The 22,993-nt window shown below is 30.7% G+C and overlaps 1 protein-coding gene across 4 annotated transcripts in view; it reads left to right on the forward strand.

The window, feature by feature from the left end:
* The window catches only part of LOC132713057 (sodium/calcium exchanger 3-like), a 128,862-nt gene that overhangs the window by 15,207 nt on the left and 90,662 nt on the right, over positions 1-22,993 (forward strand). For 3 of the 4 annotated variants that reach the window (XM_060695509.1, XM_060695512.1, XM_060695521.1), the window contains exon 2: positions 367-431. The gene's annotated coding sequence lies outside the window, so the exon portion shown is untranslated. Of the gene's footprint in view, positions 1-366; positions 432-10,486; positions 10,537-22,993 lie in introns of all 4 variants that reach the window. The other variant, XM_060695505.1, reaches the window with a different exon arrangement.

Genomic DNA, 22,993 nt, shown 5'->3' on the forward strand with positions numbered 1-22,993 from the left:
AATTTTTCTGGTTTTTTTTCTGAAGTGAACATTGTACAAAATATCTTCAGATCACTATTTTCTTTGTTTACTATAGGACATACTTTAAATATGTAAATGAAAAATGCTGGTCCACAAACCCAATAATAACAATCTTATTTGATATTTCATTATTTTGAGGTAACTCAAGTGCTAAAATACTCGCCCCAACTCTACATCAGATTAACCTTCAAAACAATTCATAATTACAACTATAAAATTATGCTAAGGTTAAACTTTGTTCAAGGCAATAATTTATTGCGTTTGTTAAATCTTGTCCTTTTTTGGCCAATGTTAAAAGTGAATAGTAAATTGTATTAAAATTAATTTGCATAAACTTCATTTCAGGACTGGTCAACGATGACTTAATGAGGGAACATCATGCAGCAGGTCAGAACTACTTCACCCTACAGGTAATATTCAATCAGAACATTTAGATTATTTATATATTCTAATGATGTAAGGTCAGTGCCAGTTGTCAAGTGTTAAGCAAACAGTCTAGCCTACAAAAACATAAGCTGGTTTAATTCTAAGTTTACATGGATTTAAAAAGACAATGTCCAAACTGTTTGATATGTCAATAAAGGGAACAAGATGAGTGATCTTGTCAAACTATTAAATGTCCAAAAGTACTTCATATGTCCAAATTTACAATTTACAGCAATTGGTTTTCTGTTTGCATTAGATCAGTTAACTTGTGAAGGTTAAACTAATATTTCAGTCCATATTTAAGATAAAATTGTCCTCCTGTAAGGTGAAACATGTAAATAGCATTAAGCTCAATTATTTCATAATAAGACTTTTGTCCAGCTATGTCTCTGATAAGATTACTTAATTGTTGTATAAATTTAGCATAATTTCTTAAAATATATCATTTCACAGAATGCAATGTGTTATTTAGTACAAATATTTTTCTTTAAGAATTTAGTTATATAACTTAATTCTTAAAGAAAAATATTTGTCCTAAATAAGCTAACATTTGAATTGACTCAAATACTTTTAAGTTAAAACTCCTGTGAGCTGAATGTCTTGTCTTACATTAGCTGTAAAATTCAGAATTTCTGTAATTAAACAGCAGTTAACTTTAAAGATGGTGGTTAATGACGGGATATGACATAAATTATACTGACCTGAGCATTAATTTACAGATGTATTTTGCTATCACAAGTTATAGCTCTCTTTGATGTAAGAAAATCTTATCACATCCACTTAAGGATTTTTAACCAGGTAATTATATGTCATCTGTTAAGTGTAAATTTATTTGCATTTTATGTTTGCCTTCCTAATGGCTCTAACAACATTTTGAAATAATATATTAAGCCATCATTGACAATAGTATTTACTTTCTTATTTTCACAGACTCGAATTACAATTGAACACTGTGTAGTAAATTTTCAGATTACCGCAAACTCACAGCAATTGCAAGAAAATTCTAAATGATTTCATAAGCATGAATCTATAATCACATTAGTGCATAAATTGTTAGAATTATAAGACGATAAGAAATTGCTAGGCAAGGGACAGCTGGTAAAATTTTGGCCATCAGCATATCTTGCTCAATACTTAAGTGTTTATTTCTAAAGTGGCAAGTTCCCTAATCTTCACTGGTCAGATAATAGACATATTGTTTTTGTATTCTGAGTCTGTCTGTCTGTCCATCGCCATTAAGCTTGTTTGGCTTTCACAGGTCAAATTGCTAGTGGGATTTTGACAAAACTTCAGGAATGACCAGTACCAACCCTGATTTTGCATATTACTGGCATCTGCTTTGCTGCACAAAATGGCGGGAACCACTAAAATAGAAAAATTATGTCCACCTTTTACAGGTCAGCGATTTATTTCCTAAAATATAAGTGGTACTGAATAATGGACTTATTTACAATCACAAACAGTCCTTCACAATTTTCAGAACTGGTCCAACAAACCCATTCATAATTCTTAGGGCTATAACGGTTTACCAGTACATCTTGTACCGCTATATTGCGATGCAGGGGAAATAAATATTGTACCGCAGTTCACATTCAGTTGTACCAGTTTTATTGATAAATTAATACTGTGTTCCATGTACAAACAAATAACAAAATCGAAAAGACTGAAAGCATGTAAAAAATCGGCGTAAGAGTGAAAAATTACACGGTCAGTGATTTTTTTATCCAAAATTTGACGCCGAATATCTGCCTTTTCACATTCCAAAGAAATGCTAAAATTTCAGAAAAATAGGACGAAAAATTCTAAATTCCAATGAAAAATTTGATATTCAATAAATCATTCAAGAAATAAAAATAAAAACTTTGAAGTCTGCAAAAACTTTGAAGAATTTAGCCTAAATTTTGCTGTGAATTACAAATTTGATTTTTTAATTGTTACCATGCCTGGTGACATAACCGATAAAACACAATATCATAATGGACAGAAATATTTAATTCATATAATTAAATCAGTTACAACTATAATTGTGACTGTTGCAGCAGAAAACAGACATATTATCATTGGTCACATATTTATGCGATGCCGCCTTTTATGATTAAAAAATAGTCGATAAAAAAAAGGTGCTAATGTCAAAATGTGTGTTATAACTCTTAAGTAATTTTTATTCATAAACTACATTTTAAGTTATTGTTTACAATATTTGAGATGGAGATAATTGTCTGCATGTGATGGTCACAATTATATATAGGCAATTTCTTAAGGAAAGGGGTAAAGAAAACAGCATAATGGTCTGATGATGAAAGGTTTCAAAAATTTCCTTAAAATGTTATCAATCACATCTGTACAGTACCCATTTTGAACATACAACAAAGTCTATTCTGCTAAGTCACTCATAGTTCAATGATGTTATGTAAGGAAATTATCCACTAGCTAGTATTCTGTTTTTGCAAACGATATAGAGATACATAAAGTATGTTACTATTTTTGGGGGTCTTTTGAAATCATTTCCCAGTAGGCCCTACCAAAACAAATAGAGGATATTCAAGTTTTTTCTATAAATACACGATTTATTTTCATCAAGTGGTATGAAAATAAATATTTCATCTTTTTCTCCTAAATTTTTCTTATTCTCAATTTGGTATTGTGCTGTTGTATTGCAGTTTGCTTAAAACATTGTTACTGTCGATGTTCAAATTGCTTCCAATTTGATTCACAGATTTATATATTTGAGTGTTTAAAATCACTGCCGGTCAAACTTCCAGCGGGAAATCAACGAAACTTCACAGGACTGGGGAGTGATCAGTACCAACCCTTGTTGTGAATTTTGCCTTCATGTTCCCACTTTACTTCACAAAATGGCTAAAGAGCTAAATTAGAGAGAAAAATTTGTCCAATCTTCACATATCAAACTGCTGGCTGGATTTACATACTGCTGTTCCATCCTGTGAGTGCATATGTTGGAGACATGTTTTTGTGACAAAAACCCCTTCTGGTTATTTTTAATATACCCCGAAACGAAGTCTTGGGGGTGATATATATAGGAGTCACCTGGTGGTCGGTCAGTCCAATGGTCTGTTGCATTTTTTTTTGTCCGGAGCATCACTTGAAGACTAATAGTTGGAATTAAATACGACTTCATACAATAGGGTCAAGCACAATAAGGGGAAGTGCAGTGGCATAACATAACTCTATCTTAAAGTGTAATTGCTTTTTTTACAGAGAAAAACTATTGAATATCAAAACCTTTGTTACCAGTTTTCCATTGCCTTTGTTTTCTTTTTCCATTGCTTCATTGTCCAGAGCATAACTTGAAGACTTATGGTTGGAATTCAATACAACTTCATACAATGGTAAAGCACATTGAGAGGAAGTGCAGTGCACAAGAACCATAACTCCATCTTCACTAATTTCAGAGTTATTGCCATTTGTTACATTTTTGTCTGGAGCATTACTTCAAAACTACTGGTACAGTACAAAAGTATAAGAACTAGAAAATAAAATAATGAAAAGTACTCAGAAATACTAAAAATGCAGTAAAAGAACTTTATTCAACATTTATAATACCTGAGTATCTGTCAAAACAATTCTCAATTTCAGTCATAATGATTCTTTCTTTATTAAATATAATTTTGGATTTTCACTGTTCTAAGGTTGCCTTTTTATAGCTTTTCATATGGGTTTATTTCCTCATTAGAACAAGAAAATAGTGTTGTGCCGTTGTCACTTTGGAGGCATGCAATCAATATAATATGATTATCATATAACATTATACATGTCAGGAACTTTTATGTTTTTTGGTATTCACTCAGTTGCAAAGTCGGAATAATTTTTTCTTTCTCTGTTAATTTTTGGAAATTTTAAGGATCAAGCTGCTAAAAAGAAAAATAGAGGCTAGATTGGTTGGGATAGCAGCCAAATACTTCTTCAAGTTTTATGGCCCTGAATGAACAAATAGCTTGAACCTAAATGGCTAATACGATATTATGTCAAGTCTTCCCTGTTAGACAGAACTTGTCATAACTTATAAAATCAAAACAAAGAAATTGAAAAACTGGTGCTTACATTATTTAAGATAATTCATTCAAGTCATTAAATTGATGTTGACCCGAATGTCAAGATATTGAGTGTACTCAATACACAGGTCAGTTCAACCCATTTATTTTTGTATACATTGCTTGCAATGTATACAGAGTTATAAGCTATATCTCAGAAAAGATACAGGTTTAATGCATTACCGAACAACATCCACTCCCGGATAAAAACCGCTATAGAAAAACTAGTTCTTCATTCTGCAGTAGCGTTACATTCCGACTACACATCATTAAATAGTGTTTTGCAAAGTTGTTTAAATGCTTTGAAATTTCCAAAATCGTTCATTTTCAATGAAATAATAGACTCTACATTCCTTTAAAGAAAAACAAAAAACTAACAGTTCATTGATAAAATCGTAGTTTATACCTACGCGTTAAACTTCGCATATACGCATGCGCTTGCTAGCATGAATGACTACATTCGTAAATATTAGTAAAGTCCGTCAGCGCTTATGCTAAAACAATACAAAATAAGCTTTTTTTTAAACCGCTAGTTTGTTGTGATTAAATGTCCGATTTTAAAATGTATTACACCAATAGAAAGCTTTGGATCTTAGCTTTCATAAAAAACAAATAAAAACTTCAATACATCTTTTGACTCCAAAGTATTTTAAATTAACTGTTAACCTACCATATGTCAGACCATTTTACATGCGATTTATACAGTTGAGATACGCAATGATAAGAATAGCCTGTCGTCTGCTAGTTCTAAAAAGTGTATATCGGTGTATTATATAAATGGGACGAAAAAACATCTCAGATAGATAATTTAAATCAAATAAAATTCCCGATTTACATTTATGCAATAAAATTGCAATAAAATGTTTTACAAAATAAGTATGGAGCACCGTCACAAAATTTACCAGCGTATACCGGAAAATGTTTTTTTTAAAAACTGGCAATTATCGTGACTTCGAAAAAATAGAAATTTTCGTAAGCTATTCTTCTGATACCTTTTTTTACACATGATTTTCCTTTCATTTTTGTATGCCTTAGATTTTTGAAAAAGAAAATATGTTTTTGAAATTCACAAAGATTGCCTGATTCATCGGGTAAAAAAAAAAGCCGTTCGACCCCTTTCAATTTTTCGGGAAAGTTGGGATATTGAAAAAGGTAAAGGAAAAACCCCAAAAAAAGGGTAAAAGTGGGAAAAATTCCGGGGCGAAAAAAAGAAATTAAAACATTTTTGAAACTTTGGTAAAAAAACAAATTTTTTTAAAAGCATTAAGAATTTTTAAAAAACCCAAAAAAAACCCTGTTAAAATTTTTATCTTTGGCCCCTTTTTTAAATTTAAATTTTTCCGGAAAAAACGGGCCAAAAAAATTTAAACCGAAATATTTTAAAAATTTAAACCCCAAAAACTTTAAAATAATTAAATTCAAAAAAAGGCAATTAAAAAAATTTTTTGAAAAAAGTTTATTTTGCATGAAATTGGTTTTTGTCGGTTATTTCGGATGAAATGGGTTCAATAATATCAGTTTTAAATCGATGATATATACAATTGGGTATAATTTTTCCAACAAAATAAGTTTTATCTACTTTTTTCTACCCTAAATGATTAAAATTTACTTTCTTTTTGCAACCCAGTGTAAATTAGAGAATGATTCTATTCTTATAAATGCGATTATGAAAGTGTTTTTCGTCAAAGTTACAGTCTAGCGTCAAAAAAAAAAAAAAAAAAATAAAAACATGGAAAAGCCGGAAAACACATTTTTTAACGGGCATTTAAAATAGTCGTAGTTAAAAACAAAAGCCGCTATCTTTTTCCAACCTTTTAAATGAATAACTATTACTTTCTTTTGTTACGAATGTAGAAAAATGTCAGTGATGTTTTATAATTTTTTATAAAATACAGCATGAAAAGTTTTTTCGGCTACGTATCGGTCTAGCGTCAAAAAAATGAAAAAGCCCAAAATAAAAAAAACACACATTTTTACTTGCGATGAAATGGACATTTCAAAAATAGAACTATTAAATAAAAATTTTCAACCGTCTAAATGAATGATTTTATAACATTATAATTTAATGTGTAAGAAATGTAAAAATATCAGTAATATTTTTGTAATAAACATTGTATGAATATTTTTTATCGGCTATGATACTGCCTAGCGTCAAAAACATAGAAAAAAACAAACAACATTTTACTTGCAATAAAATACTAGATATATTTTTTTTAAAAAATGCTGCTAAATATACATTTTCAATCGTTTAAATTGATTAACTATGACATAGAATTTATTACCTTTGTAAAATGTCAGTTATTTTTTGTAATAAGTACAAGTATGAAAAAGGTCAGTGGTGAAACTTATAGGTTGGCTAGCTCAGGGGGTTTACCCGGGTTTCCACTTCTTTTTTATTTTTTCGTTTAAAAATCAACCATTAAAAGCCGACGAACGAAAAAGGGGAATATAAGGGGGATTTTGGGGTTTGTTTTGAAATGAAAAGATTGAAAAAAAAAAAATTTCAACTGAGTGAACACCAATGCCAAATACACAAAGTGGGTAGCCACAAAAGGTAAAAAATATAATACGGGTGTTCCGGGGAATGAAAATATTTTTTCAATCTTAATTAAAACTTAAAATTTTTTTTTTTCCCATGCGTTTTTTAAGGTTTTTAAGAAAATTTTTACTGTTTTTCCCGCTTTATAGGGGGCCATTTTTTCCTCGTGACGTCAAAAATTCATGAGGTACATAAAAAAGTTTAAAAAATAAAGTTCTGAAAAATTTTAATTTCTTTATTTTTGTTACATTTTTAAAATAATGTTAGGGGACCTCGACTTTCTTTTCCCCCGAGAAAAATTCAAAATTTATTTTCATGACGGCATGTTATTTTTGCCTTTTTATTCCATTCAGTTTTGATTTTTTTTTATCCGCATTCAGATATAGCCCGGGCTACAGGAAAATTTTTTATTTTTTTAATTTCACTAGGGGTTTTATCAGAAATAACATCTATTTTTATTCCCAAATAAAACAACTGGAAAAGCATAAAATAAAAAATTTCAATTTTTATGAACAAAAAAGGGTTATAATAACCCAAAAAAGCAAATTCAACGCCGAACCAACGGGCTGGGTGGGGTTTTAGATTGTTGTGCCCGGCCATCCATTTATGCAACTCGGTCTGCCCATTTAGCATCGTGGGGATACCCCCCGGCCAAAACCCCATTTACATTACTTTAGGATAAACCAAGGGGTTCCCGGGAGGCGACATTACAGTTGTTAACAATCTGCTGGTCATTTAGTTTGTTAACACTCTTCTGGTCACCCTTTTGTCCCAAATGTCACACAACATCGTAAGAATGAGTGTGACAGGTTTTGCTCGAGTTTGAACATGGATCACCTTGGTTGAAAATCAGAAGTATGTCACAGTAGCCAAAAAAAAATAGAAAAAAAAATGTTTTAGCTCAATGGTTCATTCTAAAGTTAAGAAGTTGGTAACACAACCTGATTATGGAAAAACCCTTGTTAACTTGCTGTCCATATAAATGGATTTCTTGGAAAGGTTGTTCATGAAGACTATATGTAAACAATTATTGAATAATGAATATTACAGTACATTTGAATTGTTTGTATTATAGATTTCATTTTTTATTAATTAACGATAAAGTAATGCATTTGAAAATAAATGTGGTAGAGATAAATACAACACACCAGAATATATTTATTAATGCATCAAAGTACATACATAGATGTACCTGTAATTTTGGTAATTAAAGTCTTGTTAGGATGATTAAATATTTAATTGATTTGTAAGAGTTCAAAACCAGATCATGGTCATTTTATCAAGAATAGCACATCACTGGAAACTTCAATATGATGGGTTTCAATATTCTTAATTACTGGCAGTCCATTTAACGGTTGTTTTCAAAAATGATTTCTTTATTGCTCACTTATCAGGCCTTGTCCTACAATACACAAGATGGAACATTACCATCTTCCTTGACTCAAAAATAACTTTTGAAGAAAAAAGGGCCTGGTGCAATGTGAAATCAACTTGTTAGGGGACCATTTGATCTTGGTTCAGAAAGATGATCCCTATGTTTTCGAGGCATAGGTTAAAGATCAACAATGGGCTTTTGATGTCAAAATGGATTATATCAATCAAGCAATGTATACTTCAGTACTTTCAGTGCTTTTTTTGTGAGGGATCATTCTCCATGACTAGTAATTTTATACACATCAGTCAATATACATAACTCTCCTTGACAGGTTAGTCAATATTTTCTCTTAAAGAGTTCCCTCCTTGCAGTTTCAATTAACTTTTACAGAAAACTTATATGGGACTTTAATAATTGATATAATAGTTTGCTTATGAGAATGTTGGAAATTTAAGCATATTTGTATTTGTAACAACTTTTGTATTACCTGGAGAAAATTCTATTGAGTATTGATTTCTGCTATATTTGATGTTTACATTTTAATATTATCAAGATATGCCTAGGTAATTATTGTAGATACAAAGTTGTTTTACAATACAAACAGACTTGAATTATTGAACTTTTTATGCCGTTGTTTGTGACCCTTGGTCTTTAAGGTGTCTTTGGCATTTTCGCTTGTTTTATTTGAACTACACTGTTATTAAGATTGCTGGTTGTTCGTGGGGAAACATTCAGCCAGTTGTTAGTGGAGAAAGGTCTGAAGGAATTTTGGTGTAAATTATGGAATGTTTTTTATCTTGATAAAGGGAAAGGTATGTATATTAAACCTTCTTTACAATGGCTTATAAATTTCTATTAATAAAATTGTTTAATGATGGGAAAAAAAAACATGTTGTACCAGTGCGTTAGAGCAAGCAAATCATGTAAAAACATCAGCCTTGAAATCTTTTACAGAAAGTTTGCATTTGTAGTTCATGCACCATGAATAAGTAAAAATGTCCAAGCTCTGTTATTACACTCTAAATACAGTTAATAGGTTAATTTGTATAAATATGCTTTTCTGTAATTAACCTGAAACTGACTAAGTATTCTTGTTACATTATGTATAACACACTGGTTTCTAAGGCCATCACCAATTAAGTTGTGTAGAGCTGACAATAATTTCAATAATGATACAAAATCAGATTTATTGTTAACCAGATATTTGCTGTGAATATGTCATCCAATTAGTCCTCTGATCTTGACCCGAATGCCTCTAGATGAGACAAAACATTTCAATAAAATCAAACCTGAGAAAGAATGCATATATCTAAAACTTTTTTTTGAAGAATCAGAAGCTATCATTCAAATGTTTTTTTATAATGTCCTGTTCAAACAGACAACTTTCTTGTATAGTTGCTATTATTTGCATATAGTCAGTCAGATTTTGGCATACTGTTAACACTAACAAAAAAAATACACACATAAATTAAATGAAATATTGTGTGATTTATATGCAAGATTTAGATTTTTCCAAAGTGGGTGTTATCAGTTTATACATGTGTTATTAAAGGAGTAATTTAAAGTTTGGCATTATGTCTTCGAATATAATAACGGACACATATGGGAAAAAATGGTGGTCACCAAACTCAACCAATTCTATTTACTTTTTAATTTTTTATCAAGATTATCAAGACCAGGCTTGTTAAGGCTTATTTTTCTGCTTGTTTGTACCTTTCTTTTGAGTGATGCAAAATTTCAAAACATGGTAATGAGCAGTTTATGTTTTCTTCTTTTTTTAAACCTTTGCCAATCTTTAATAAATGAATGGTTTAGTTTTGAATAATTTTCATTTTCTGTATTTCAACTGAGGAAAAAGAAACACAAAAGATACAGGGTAACTGTGTAAGATAGTATTTTTCTATTAATTAGAAAATTTGCATTTTATTTTCAAGCACTAATTGAAGATGAGCTTTTTACTGGTCTTGTTTATGTAAATTATTGATGCACACAGGGTAGCCGGTTAGGTCCTCAGGTGAGGCAAAATATCACTTGACATTAATATTTTGATGCTTTATCTCTCTGCTGTTTCAGAATCATTTGATATTAGTAGATGGTCATTTACATGAAATTGGTATTAACTGGTAAGTTGTCAAGGAAAGATGGTCAGATACTATTCAGGTGTTTGTACTTTAATAATGCACTATTTTTCACTCTCTTTTCTCACAACAATCAGATTCCATTTATGTCAAGCTTATCAAATAAAGAAGTCTGACTTCATTTCAAAATATTTTTGTTTCAATATATTTTCTGTAAAACTACTTGAGTTATTTCAATGATAATGACTTGGTCTAGTCACTTGTATAAAATTAGGATAATCTGCACATCTGTGCAATTTCACTACTGGCTGCATAATTTAAGGTTCCAAATTTATGTTTCAAATTTATGTGGGCTAAGTTCATTAAAGGTATTCATTAAGTTATCGTTAAAGAAATCATAATTAACTTTAAGATCAGTAAAGATATTATTTGATATCATGGCTTTAATATCATATTATATCTGCCTGTATTCACTCATACTTTGATACAGTGACTGCAGTAATTATTGACCATCAGGGTTATTGTGTCACATGGGAATTAATTTCAGTGCATGGTGATATATCTAAATGAGGATGAAATTTAATATCATTATAGTGAGATCTATCTGTAATATCATATTGTGTTTGACATGTAATTTTGTGTATTTAGATTCAAATTATATATTTACACATAAAGCCATGTTTCTGAATATATTGGTGACAGACTAGTGTGAACAGATAGGGTAGACATCTCCTACCACACTGACATAGTTTTACTGTTTCTGTAAAAAAAAAGTTTCAAAACAGCAGCTTTTGATTATATTAATTAAACCACACAAAAAGGATAACCAGGTCTTTAAACTAAGTAAGTAAAATTATGATGTTCTTAATTGTTACAATGTTTTTCTCTACTAGTAATACATGTATAACCAATGGAAGTTGTTCACGTAAGGTTTTCTGATATCAAACTAATAAGTCAAAGCTTAATTTTTAAACAGCTTACAATGTTTATACTGTAACTTTTGGCACCCTTAATTGGTATTAATGGATTTAATTTGCATATGTTCTAAACTTCTTTTGATCTTGTGGCATCAAATTGAAGTTAATGAATCTCATTTAAAGCCTTAATTCATTAGAACCAGTCTACAAAAATTTGTTGTGGGCATTTCAAAATACAACTTTACTTGAAGGCAAAATAAACATCGAGGTGAACAAATGGGTAAAGGGGAAAATATCTATTTTACATTTAAAGGATTCTCTACTGAGGTACAAAAGTCTAAAACATAAAATTAGAATTTCTAAGACTTACATAAATCAGCTGGGGCACTTAAAATAGAAAGATATGTGAAAGGTATGAAAGAAATATACTGAGAAATAAATTGAAAAGCTTAGTTTGTGCTATTAAGTGAAAAGGCTTTTTATGCCCCAACAATGTGGGAGCATATAGCGTTGCACTTGTCCGTCCGTCCGTCCGTACGTCCCGAAATCTTTTGAACGCAACTCCTCTTAAACCGGATGGCAGATTTTGCTTAAACTTACAGGGATGAACAACCATAAGGTGTAGATGGTAGTTAAGAAAGGAATTTTTGCTGCGACCAAATTTTACAGAATTATGGCCCTTTGTTGATTTTTTCACTATATACTATGTAGAAATTTTGTGAATGCAACTCCTCTTAAAACTGGATGGCAGATTTTGCTTAAACTTCCAGGGATGAACAACCTTAATGTGTAGATGGCAGTAAAGGAAGGAATTTTTGCTGCAACCAAATTTAACAGAATTATGGCCCTTTGTTGATTTTTTCATTATATACTATGTAGAAATTTTGTGAACGCAACTCCTCTTAAACCGGATAGCAGATTTTGCTTAAACTTCCAGGGATTAACAACCTTAATGTGTAGATGGTAGTAAAGGAAGGAATTTTTGCTGCGACCAAATTTAACAGAATTATGGCCCTTTGTTGATTTTTAGTTTCCAACTTGTGGCACATGTAGTCCAAAAAATATTTGACCTAGAGTCATAAGATTGACAGAACAGTGGCGTGTGGGGGCATCCGTATCCTATGGACACATTTCTAGTTTACAATAAGAATAACAACAAAAAAACGAGTGAGTTAATGATCTGAAATTTGCACACAAATTATTAGTCAAATGGTACTTAAATCTCGAAAAATTATTTCCAGTACCGCCATACACAAAAACCACAGTCTGTGGAGTTCCTTTAACATTATAAATGATTATTGTTTTCTGAATAGCATTTTACTATTTTCATGTTATGAAAAATAGTAGACACTATAGCTAAACTATAACCAACCACTATTATATGTGTACCAAAATTTTTCTTTAGAACACAATTTTGATTACCTAATTTGAGCTAATACTAGGAGAATGAAGAAAATAGCCGATATTTTTCTGTTGTTAGCAGACTGATGCAATTCGACCAATCAGAAATTCTTACTTTCTCACCATTTGAACAATTAAACAAATATTCCACAGCTACAAAAAGACCTCACTCATGCTTCATTTTAAAGAAGCAAACTTGTTATGTATACTTCAAGTCTGTAAGAATCAATGAATGCTAAAAGGTTGGAAAATAGTGGTAATGTTTTTAACAAAAAATAAACATTTAGATGCTTGCATCATAATATTGCTTTAGAACTTTTGACATTATAATTGATTTCTGCCAAATTGGTACCTATTGATAAAATAACTATAAAGCTATAATTTCTCTTCTTTTTGTTTCGTGGGGGGGTCAAAACTGGTCACATGACAGGTTGTTCACACCTAGCATTTATTCAGAGGTGCTTTTTAGCACAAGTCTGCTGTAAATAAATCTCAAATTGTACTTTATAAATGCAAAATGAGATATAATGAGTAAAAGTCACCTGCTTATTTCATAACTTTCATTGAAGCAAAATTTGTATATTACATTATAAATTGAAAGTGCTTTAATGTTTGTATCCAGGGAGATAATGTTTGATTATAAATTTGTGTTTTCATGTGTAAGTCGTCTACCTTTTTTTTATTTCATGTAAATATATATTAATGTTCCCTGTCTTAGCATGATTTTATTGGATCAGTTTATACATCTGTGTATGGAGGGTTTAAATAATCAATGATCAGTAACTTTGATACAGTAATTTATCATCTATCAAATATGAATCCAAATCCATCTTAATGGATCATCTTTAAATAGGATTAATTCCCCCATTAAATGAAGCATGATAATTTTTAACAAAATGTGTAAATCAACAGACTAGTTTCAGAAATCAAAATTGATCGACAACTGTGCTTATCATATCAATTGAATGTAAATTAAGTAAGTTGGAATTATGTCACCAAGCAAGTTGCTTAAATAGTTGAAGTTAAAGATTTGATAGATTTATTTGATTAAAAAAAAATTGTTCGGAGAGAAAATGTGCAGCCAGATCAGTTAACCTAAATGGAATGAACAGACTGATGCTTACAATTTTCCCTCCAAAATGGCATCCTTAGTGACACTTACCTAAAAATATTATACAGGTTAGAGAGCGTAGACTTGTTAAAAGATATGAAAAGACCGGACTGCAAGTACATCATTTATGAAAGTTAGCATAATGTAGACAACATGCACATGCAGTGAACAATTCAAATATTAAGACACCAATGAACAAGTTCTTAAAGAAATCAGCAAGCATTTTGCAACTATGTACATAAAATCAAATTGAAATGACATTTTAGGTGACCATTAGCTAAAAACTGCTGAATTTAAATGATTTTTGGGCCCGGGATCCAAAAATGCCTTAGCTTGGCGAATGCAAAAAGGGGGTGATGTTTGTAAAATGTTTGACTGGGATTTTTAAAAAGTTTTGAGAAAAAGTAAAAATATCAATTTTTGGCTTTATAAGTCTTTAAGTATTTTATGAATTTTTTTTTTTATCTCCAGTCATAAATAAAGAAATTTTTTAAATTTTTTTTTTTAAAGAATTTATTTAAAAATTTTTTTGTGTTGGAAGCTAAAGTTTATTGAAACTCCCCAACACCCAAAAAATAACAAAGGGGGTAAGAAATTTTTGCTCCCAAGGGAAAAAACTCCCCCCAGGGTTTTAACCCCCTTTTGGCTGGGAAACCCCCTTTGATAAAAAAGTCACCTTTTGTTTCCTCTGTTAACCCCCACTTTTCATTTATAAATTCTCAGTACATTTTGTTTCTATTATGTATGACATTGTGCATCTTTTCATAATAAGCTCACAATTTCACTATTTGTAATGTATCCAAGTCATTAACTTGAATCATTTATTTAATTTCAATGATTTTGGAGCATATTCATATAACTGGCTTTTCATAAAATGTTGATATGCATGTTGAATACCTAACACATAATCATCCTGTTTTATATTCAAAAGCTGAATTTATGCATCTTTATGAATTATGAGCTGTCAGTTCTGTCTTTCTTTTGACAACCTGTTCTTAAGATTCTGTACCCAATATTTTAAATAGATTATTGCTTATTGATCATACGGTATACAACACTGTAACCGTTGAATTTAAATCACTGTCACCTAAATTACATGGACTTTTTAATACTTGTTACTTAAAATAGTAAGGTAATACCAGCCGTAAATTGATATTGTAGAATTTAATCATAATTCGTCTTAAGTTTAAATACAGTGACAATAGATCAGAGATTGCTCTAGCGTGCAATGACGTCAAAGGTAGCCTGGATCAAACAATTAAAAAGACTTGCTACTACCAATGCATAGGACGTGTCACTAAGATTGCGATATTGCGGTTAAATATTTGACCTGACCATTCATACTATTAACTACAATAGGTTAATTTATCTGCAAATTTGAACAATGGAAATAGTCAGTAGTTACAGCTCACTACAACTACTAATTAGATGTAATGCAATGTATTGAAGTAAATTGGCACATAAACTTGGTTATGAAAGATGAACTGAACTTATATGGACCTATTCCAGATACAAGAGAATATAATAATAATTATAAAAAAAAATTAATAAGATTTTTTCCCCAATTTTCCAGCACTATAATTATATGATAAGGTTTACATCCTTATGTCAGTTTATGTTATTTGATGAATTATACAACAAAAGAAAGTTATTTGTATCAAATCTTGAGGAATTCAAATTACTATCATACAGGGTTGGTCATCTTCATTAGACAATTTTCATGTTGTTTTTCCTAATGGGTTAATTGTAGAGGATAAGAAAGTAATAAATTGATAAATTTATTTGAGTTTTAAAATTGTTGCCAAAGTGATTGCTAATATAAAGTGCGCACAAAAAGTAATAGGATAATACTGTTATAGAGTTTTTTTGACTATCATAAATTCTGAAATGCTTTGGTTCAATAATTGACCTGACCATTCATACATGCTACATTCTGTTTACTACAAATAGGACTTATACAGATATTCTTTGAATAAAACTTTCATTACCAGAGAGTAAACTTAAGATGATTTTCTTGTTCCAATACCACCATGCTTTTGTCAAGGCACATTTTCCGTTGTTAGGAATAATATTATGGCATATTAAAATGCAGGTTACTGTGTTTGTTTGTGACTTTCCTGTTATAGATTTCATAGAAACTGCTGGAAAAACTTGTCCATGGGCTTTAATAATTTGTTTATACAGGAATATAAGACCAGTTTTGACTCTAATATATTGATCTATATAAAATGAAATAAAAAAAAAAGTACCAACCAATGCATTCATATTTAACAGAATGACGTTTTGTTGTCAACTATTTATGTTTGATCAGTTGTTGTAATCAATTTTCAAATTACAATATTGGCTTTTCCTATCAGAAACAAAATTGATTAAAATATTTTGCCACTTTTTCTTGTTAAATGTGGAATCGGTCCATATGTGGTATTGAACTGAGTAACTAATGAATATTCAACTTGAGTAACTTTTTAATACAGAGATATATAAACCTGTTAAACAGATAAACATCATGGTATTCGTTGCATGTAATTACCTTTTTACAATTCTACTTTCAACAAGTGTTTGAAGAGATTCAATATCATGATTATGAAAGCTAATCTTTTAAAAACTGGAATATAAATAGAATGGACTTTTTTTGTAACTTACTTCTTGACCCATAGATTAATGTTCTTTGTGTAATTGTTTTAGTGGATTTGAATCACACTTTCAAAACATAAGTATTAAGGAATTAAAAAAAATGACTTAAAATGCCATTTCATGGGTAAGTTTTTGTAATATTTAAACATTCATATTATTTATATATATTTTTTTGGTGTCAAACAGTAGTTGATGCCTTTGAATATTAAACATGATTTACTATTAAATTTTTACTAGGTTTTCATTTTTGTGCATAAAACATATTACATAATTTATCTTAAAACAATTGATTATATTTATTACTGATTCAACAAGCATTTTAAATGAACATCAATTTCAGCCAAGAATAATAGTACTAAAATTATATATTATATGAATATAACATATTTTATATGAGTTTAAACAAAGCATACTAATACATGTATTTGATACAGTTTTAGTGTTTGAAAATACATGTATATTGTAGAAGCATTCTTTCTAAGCTTGAAATTAAAGGGAAAACTGGAGTAATGGCTTAGTTCCTAATGTGTTTGTCTCTATGTGTTTATGGATTTAAGCCATTTATCGGGGTGACAATCTATAGCTGTGCTGGTCAGTTCTAGCAAAAGAATTTGAAAATCAAATCAGCTTGTAACGTTCATTATATTCTAGGTTTCATGGGTTTCACACAATGAACCCCTTGGGCTAACTGTGTTTTTTTTCTCGCGAAATTCGGCCCAATTCCCCTGTCAAAATAGTACTCAAAGCCAAAATTTCCCCCTATATGGCAGCGCGAATCTGCCTGCAATGAATACCTTTTTTATTGCATATAACTGCCGAAAAATGTTTGATTTTATGCCTGTAAGACTAAACTGTCTTACTGTTAAGCAAGGTTGTTTACAAATTGTTCTCGGGTAGGTAAGGGGAGCTACTCCCGGCGTCCCAACAAGTTTAACATGCGGCGCGTCAATATTTTAGATCCTTTTATTAAGAAAAAGCGATGTATTTTAAACTTGTGCTGTAAGAGTTGCTCCCCTTTTCTACCGGAAAGAAAACAATGTAAAATAAATAAACAAATAAAATTCGCCCTTCTATTGCATTTTTTCCCCTCCAAAGGGCACCGACCCCCTTACCTCCAAAAGTGAAAAAAACACTGTAATCATATAAAAATTCTCCAAAAAAATATTATAAACCTGACAATTTTGCTTACATTATCCTGAAGTTAGTATATTTTATATAATTATAAGCAAAGCATAAAAAGTATCATAATCATAAGAGGAAAATCTATTGCATTGTAATGAAATTTATTTAATTACAGGCCAATAAAAATGAAGACACTAATTAGCTCTGACAGTGCAGCATAAGCTTAGTAGGTAAGAGCTAGCATAGATCACAATTTGTTTGCTAGTTGGAGTTCTTCGGCCAGGTATAAATTCTTCATCAGGATTTGATAGAATTTAAGTATAAATGAAGAATGAAATCATATGACCTCCATTCTGATTGATTTAAAAAAAATAGGTGGCTCTTTGTGGAGAACAGGCTAGTATAGATAGAGAATTAATATACACTAGTTAGTTGTCCACTGTTGATAATTGTATTTTTAATTTTAAAATAGAAATGCACCAACATCTTGTCTGCTGCTATAAATGTGTGCTCTCACTTAGACTCTAACTATAGGCAATCTAAGTAAATAATATCACTAAAACAGTTCTTCCTCCTTCATGTAAACAAACATGTCAATACACAAGTATGATACACAAGTATGTCTTCTCTTAAACACATACATTTGAGAGCCCATGAAAAAGTGATGTTGTTTTTTGTTGTTTTTTTTTCTGTGTAAAACAGTACTGCTGACCATTATAAAATACCAGTTGATAATGAGGCCAGTTACATGATGGGGAAATTTGTAATACTATATTTATGTTTATACAAGCATTTTATGAGATACTTTATGTTTGTTCCTCAATTTATTCATAGTGTAGAATGTTTTCATCCCAATGGAGTAAATAACATTTATTCTTTTCATGGACTGCTCAGAATTTCTCGTTTTGATATATTTTATAGTTTTGTTAGAATATTTGACATTCATGGAATGGGATGCAATCATTTCCGGACAATATCTACAGTCAGGGAAACTCAGTATATATAGCAAGCTTATGAAGACCCAAGTTGGGATTGCTTTTGGACTGCCTGGGTTCAATGTCAAGATCACTGTTACTGAAAATAGAAAAATGGTTTCCAGACAATAATTAAAGTTTAGTAATGAGATAATGTTATCAAACTTGGTATATATAGCAAGCTAATATGAAGACCAAGGTTGAGATTGCTTTTGGACCCCCTGGGGTCAAGGTCTCTGTTACTGAAAATAGAAAAATGGTGAGCAATGAGATAATGATCAAACCAAGCCTGCAACATTTTCAATTTTGTTGTTTTGGGCGTTCTTTAGAGATTCTGTTTTTCTCTATTTTTGGTATATAGCATAAGTTCTGATACATCTTATGTGGGGACCAAGATTGGAATTGCTTTTGGATACCCTTAGTATTAAGGTCATGGTCACTGTCACTATAAATAGAAAAATGGTTTCTGGAAGATAACTAGAGTGACGATAGATGTATTGTCATTAAATTTGGCACTGTTATAGCAAGTTTATGAAGAGACCCAGGAAAGCTTTGGATCGCTGTTGGACCCCAAGGTCAAGGTCACTGTTACTAAAAATGAATAGTTTTCATAGTTTTTTCTTTTTCTTTTTTTTTTCTTTTTTTTTCAAACATAATGGTTTACAGAATGGTTAAAGCAATTAAAGTTAAATGTAATAAATATTGTCACACAGATAAATCACCATAAAATATAGGTAAAGTTAAAATTTGCTTTAGACCACTTATTTTTTCAAAAAGTTTAAAGGTAGCGGGTGTGGGTATGAATCACCTTTAGCGATAACTCTAGTTTTAATAATATTATAGGATGGTATTCTAATTAGCATGACAAGAAGTCATGATAATAGCTTAGAAATAGCCGATAATTATATTTGGCTGTGAGATGTAAGAATAACAACTAAAGGCTGTTAACATATAAACCAGTAACCTTCAATTGATTGAAATAAAACATTCTTTTATACATAGATTTTATGATAGTCTTCATGGGTGATGTACAGTAGCATAAAAAGAATAAGTTCTGATACATCTTTTATCAGTAGATTCTTGCTGACAGTATTCTTTGAGTAATTTGATTAAATGTTCTTCAATCGGTACTATTAAAACATAACAGTATATTGTTGTGCAAGCAGTAATATCATCATGTAGTAATGAAATTGTTGGATATATCCTGAAAAGGAATCAATTGGCTGACATTTAATTAGAAATAAGTGATATACAGGAGAAAAAATCTAGCAAAAAGATTGCTAAGGTGTCAGAAACCAGACAACCTGAAAGTTATTGACCAATGGCTAGTGTATACATTCTATATTAAATCATATGAAGTGGACACAAATATATTTTTCTCACCCTATTGTGTTTGTATCTTTCATAATTCTAAATTTTTGGAAAATACTAAGAAAATATAAAAGCTGGATATACTCTTGGGTGAGTTTTTCTGAAATCGTTTTGATAATTCACTTAATTCTGTTCTGTCTTGTTTTCATAAGAATTAATATGCAATTTATAACAACACTTTATTTGTTCTTACCTCAAAGTTAATGTAATTATAGTTCCTGGACTTAAAAGAATATGGAAATGTTCACAATTTGCTGTAAATGTTAAATGCTTGTTTTGGACATGAATATGAGGATTTCTTAAATCTATAGCAAGTATGCTATCAACAAATATTTAATTATATAAAATACATGGGGAGAAAAAGAACCTATTTTGTAACCAAGTGTGTTCTATATCTGAGCCACTTTACTTTCTTTTTTTATCAAAATTAATAAGGATGTATATTGCCCTTTATTTGCCCAACAACACTTTTATATAGAAGTAAAGGATAGGTCAGTGTTTGTATGCAGATTTTAGTAGCCTGTTTTTATTCAATGAAATATTTATTAACTTCGTTATTTCTTGAGATGTGCCTGAAATAATGCACGGAAGGGTACCAACAGTAAAGATGGAACGTCACCATATGACCTTCACTGTGTCGGTGTGACGTAAAACCCAATCATTAAACAAACAAACAAATTTCTTGAGATATTTACAACAAACTTGAAATAGATGTATCATCATTATTTGTCATTTGATATCTAGATATTGTTGTTATTCTTTGACCAGAATCAATAACAGCTCTTCTTTCATAATTATGTGATAAGGTTCATGACTGTATCACCTATATTTCTAGAATGATTTCCCCCTTAAAGTTAGGAGTCCTATAGGGATTTACCTTTGACTGTTACCTTCCCCAACACCATATGTGACCTAGCTCCCATATTCATATTTTCATAGTCATCTCCGCATTAGAATTAGAATTTTCCTTAGAAAATTGTTTTGATTTAAATTTTTTCTTCGTTTTGTATATTACAGTTATTATTTGAACATACTGTATGATAAAGTTTATTTGAATATTTAATAGATTCATCTCATATTTAAAAGTAGAATTTATTTTTAAAATTGTGCCCCCTTATAAATTTTGCTTATATTTTTGTTTCTCACGACTATTTTTTTCCTTAAGGGATTTTCATCTATCTTAACCTTTTACCACATGAGCATATTGTGAAAAATGGCCATTTTTATTGAAAAGCCTCATGTTACAAGTTCAAACTGCTATAAAACTATAAAAAATACTTCAATACTGATGAAACTTTGCACAAATGTTGACTGACCCATAACCTCTGTAACAGCATGCTGAATCTTAAATTTCCTGTTACCATTACTGTTGCGGGGGGACGTCTCAAAATTGCGAAAAATCACTATTTTGCATTGTTTTTTTCCATCAAAACTGATTTCAAAGTGCTGCAACTTCTCAAGTCAGCGTTGGTTACACGTTACCTTAACATCGACCTGTTAGCCTGTCACATATCCAAAATTTTCTTGACAATGAGGAGAACTACTGCCCCCCTTCAAACCCCCCAAACAGATGGGGGCACATCCCCCTTCTGGCAACCCCCTGGTGTATCATTTTGATGGGGGGACGCGCCGAAAAAGTAATCACTTTTTTAACAACATTTCTTTATCGAAAAAAACAGTGTTTGGGGCCTTAATACTGTTAATGGGGTATTTTTTCACTGTTTGAGGCTTCAAAAAAAAAGGGGGGGAAAAGGTTAAGATATATTTTCTTATATTCCCCGACATGGTAAAATTATGTTCATGATTTCATGTGATGACAACTCAACTAGCACAAACAATTGAGACTGTAAGCTGTTTAAGCATTGTTCAATTTGACATATGTAAGGGAGCATGAAATGAATGCCCAGGTCTGTGAGCATGTTCTTTTACATACCCAAGGCTATCTGTTACTTTACTGTTCATTTCAGAACATTAAGGAACATGAATATGTCTTTTATCTCTCTAATACTCATAGAAAGATACACATTTTTGCACTGCTTTTAGATGAAATAAAATGTGGGAAAATATTGTGAACTTAGCATAAATTAAATCAATTAAATGGCCAATCTTGATCATCATTGTTCATTTCTTCAATTTTGCATTTTTAATCTTAAAGAACGTGACTAGTACAAACTGTTTTATATAAAGTGTAATAAATAAGTAAAAATATGTATACAACACATACCCCAAATCCTCCCCTACCCCCACATTGATAACTTCCACTTACCAGTACAGTAGCAAAGTGCAGAGAGCTGATGCATAATAAATAGTTTTGTAAAAGCAGGACTGTTGGAACTATTTGCCCTATCGTAAGCTGACTTTTCCAGCAAGTTGTCTTGCTTACACCAAACAGAGCATGATCTATAAAAAATGGTTACATACTAGGGTCTTAGCCCTAAATCACTAGCCCAGCTTTATTTCTAGTTTTCCTTTGCTAAATGTAAATACATCAACTATATGATTATTGAATTATTGTACTTAAGTGATTTTCCAGTGTCCTGTTGGAGAAGCGGCAACAAATTGTACATGGAAATATAGGGGAAAAATGCCATTTTCTATTCCCTAGTAAAACAGACAATTTAGTATAAGGTTTAAGTGCACATAATGGTGGTTAGACAGTTTGTCCTAAATCAACATCCATTTTGACAGCAGTGATTTATTTAGGTAACACACTTTCTGAGTCCTTCTTTTCACAAAAATAATTAACCATATTTTTTGTTCAGAATATAGCTCTTGCCCAACTGTTTAATGTGACCTAATAGGCTTGGTGCTAAAAGGTTTCTACAAAAAAAGAAGTTTATTTTTTTCATTAAGCATGCAATAGTCTGTTTCAAGTCATATTTTTTATTATTTGAGCCTTTGGGATTCTATGAATATTTATTTCAGGATACACTATGATTTAGTAGGTACTTACTACTATTTTGTTAGATTAT

The sequence above is a fragment of the Ruditapes philippinarum genome, unplaced genomic scaffold, assembly GCF_026571515.1.
Source record: "Ruditapes philippinarum isolate M1 unplaced genomic scaffold, ASM2657151v2 ctg100_1_1_1_1, whole genome shotgun sequence".
In the NCBI taxonomy this organism is placed as follows: Eukaryota; Metazoa; Mollusca; class Bivalvia; order Venerida; family Veneridae; genus Ruditapes; species Ruditapes philippinarum.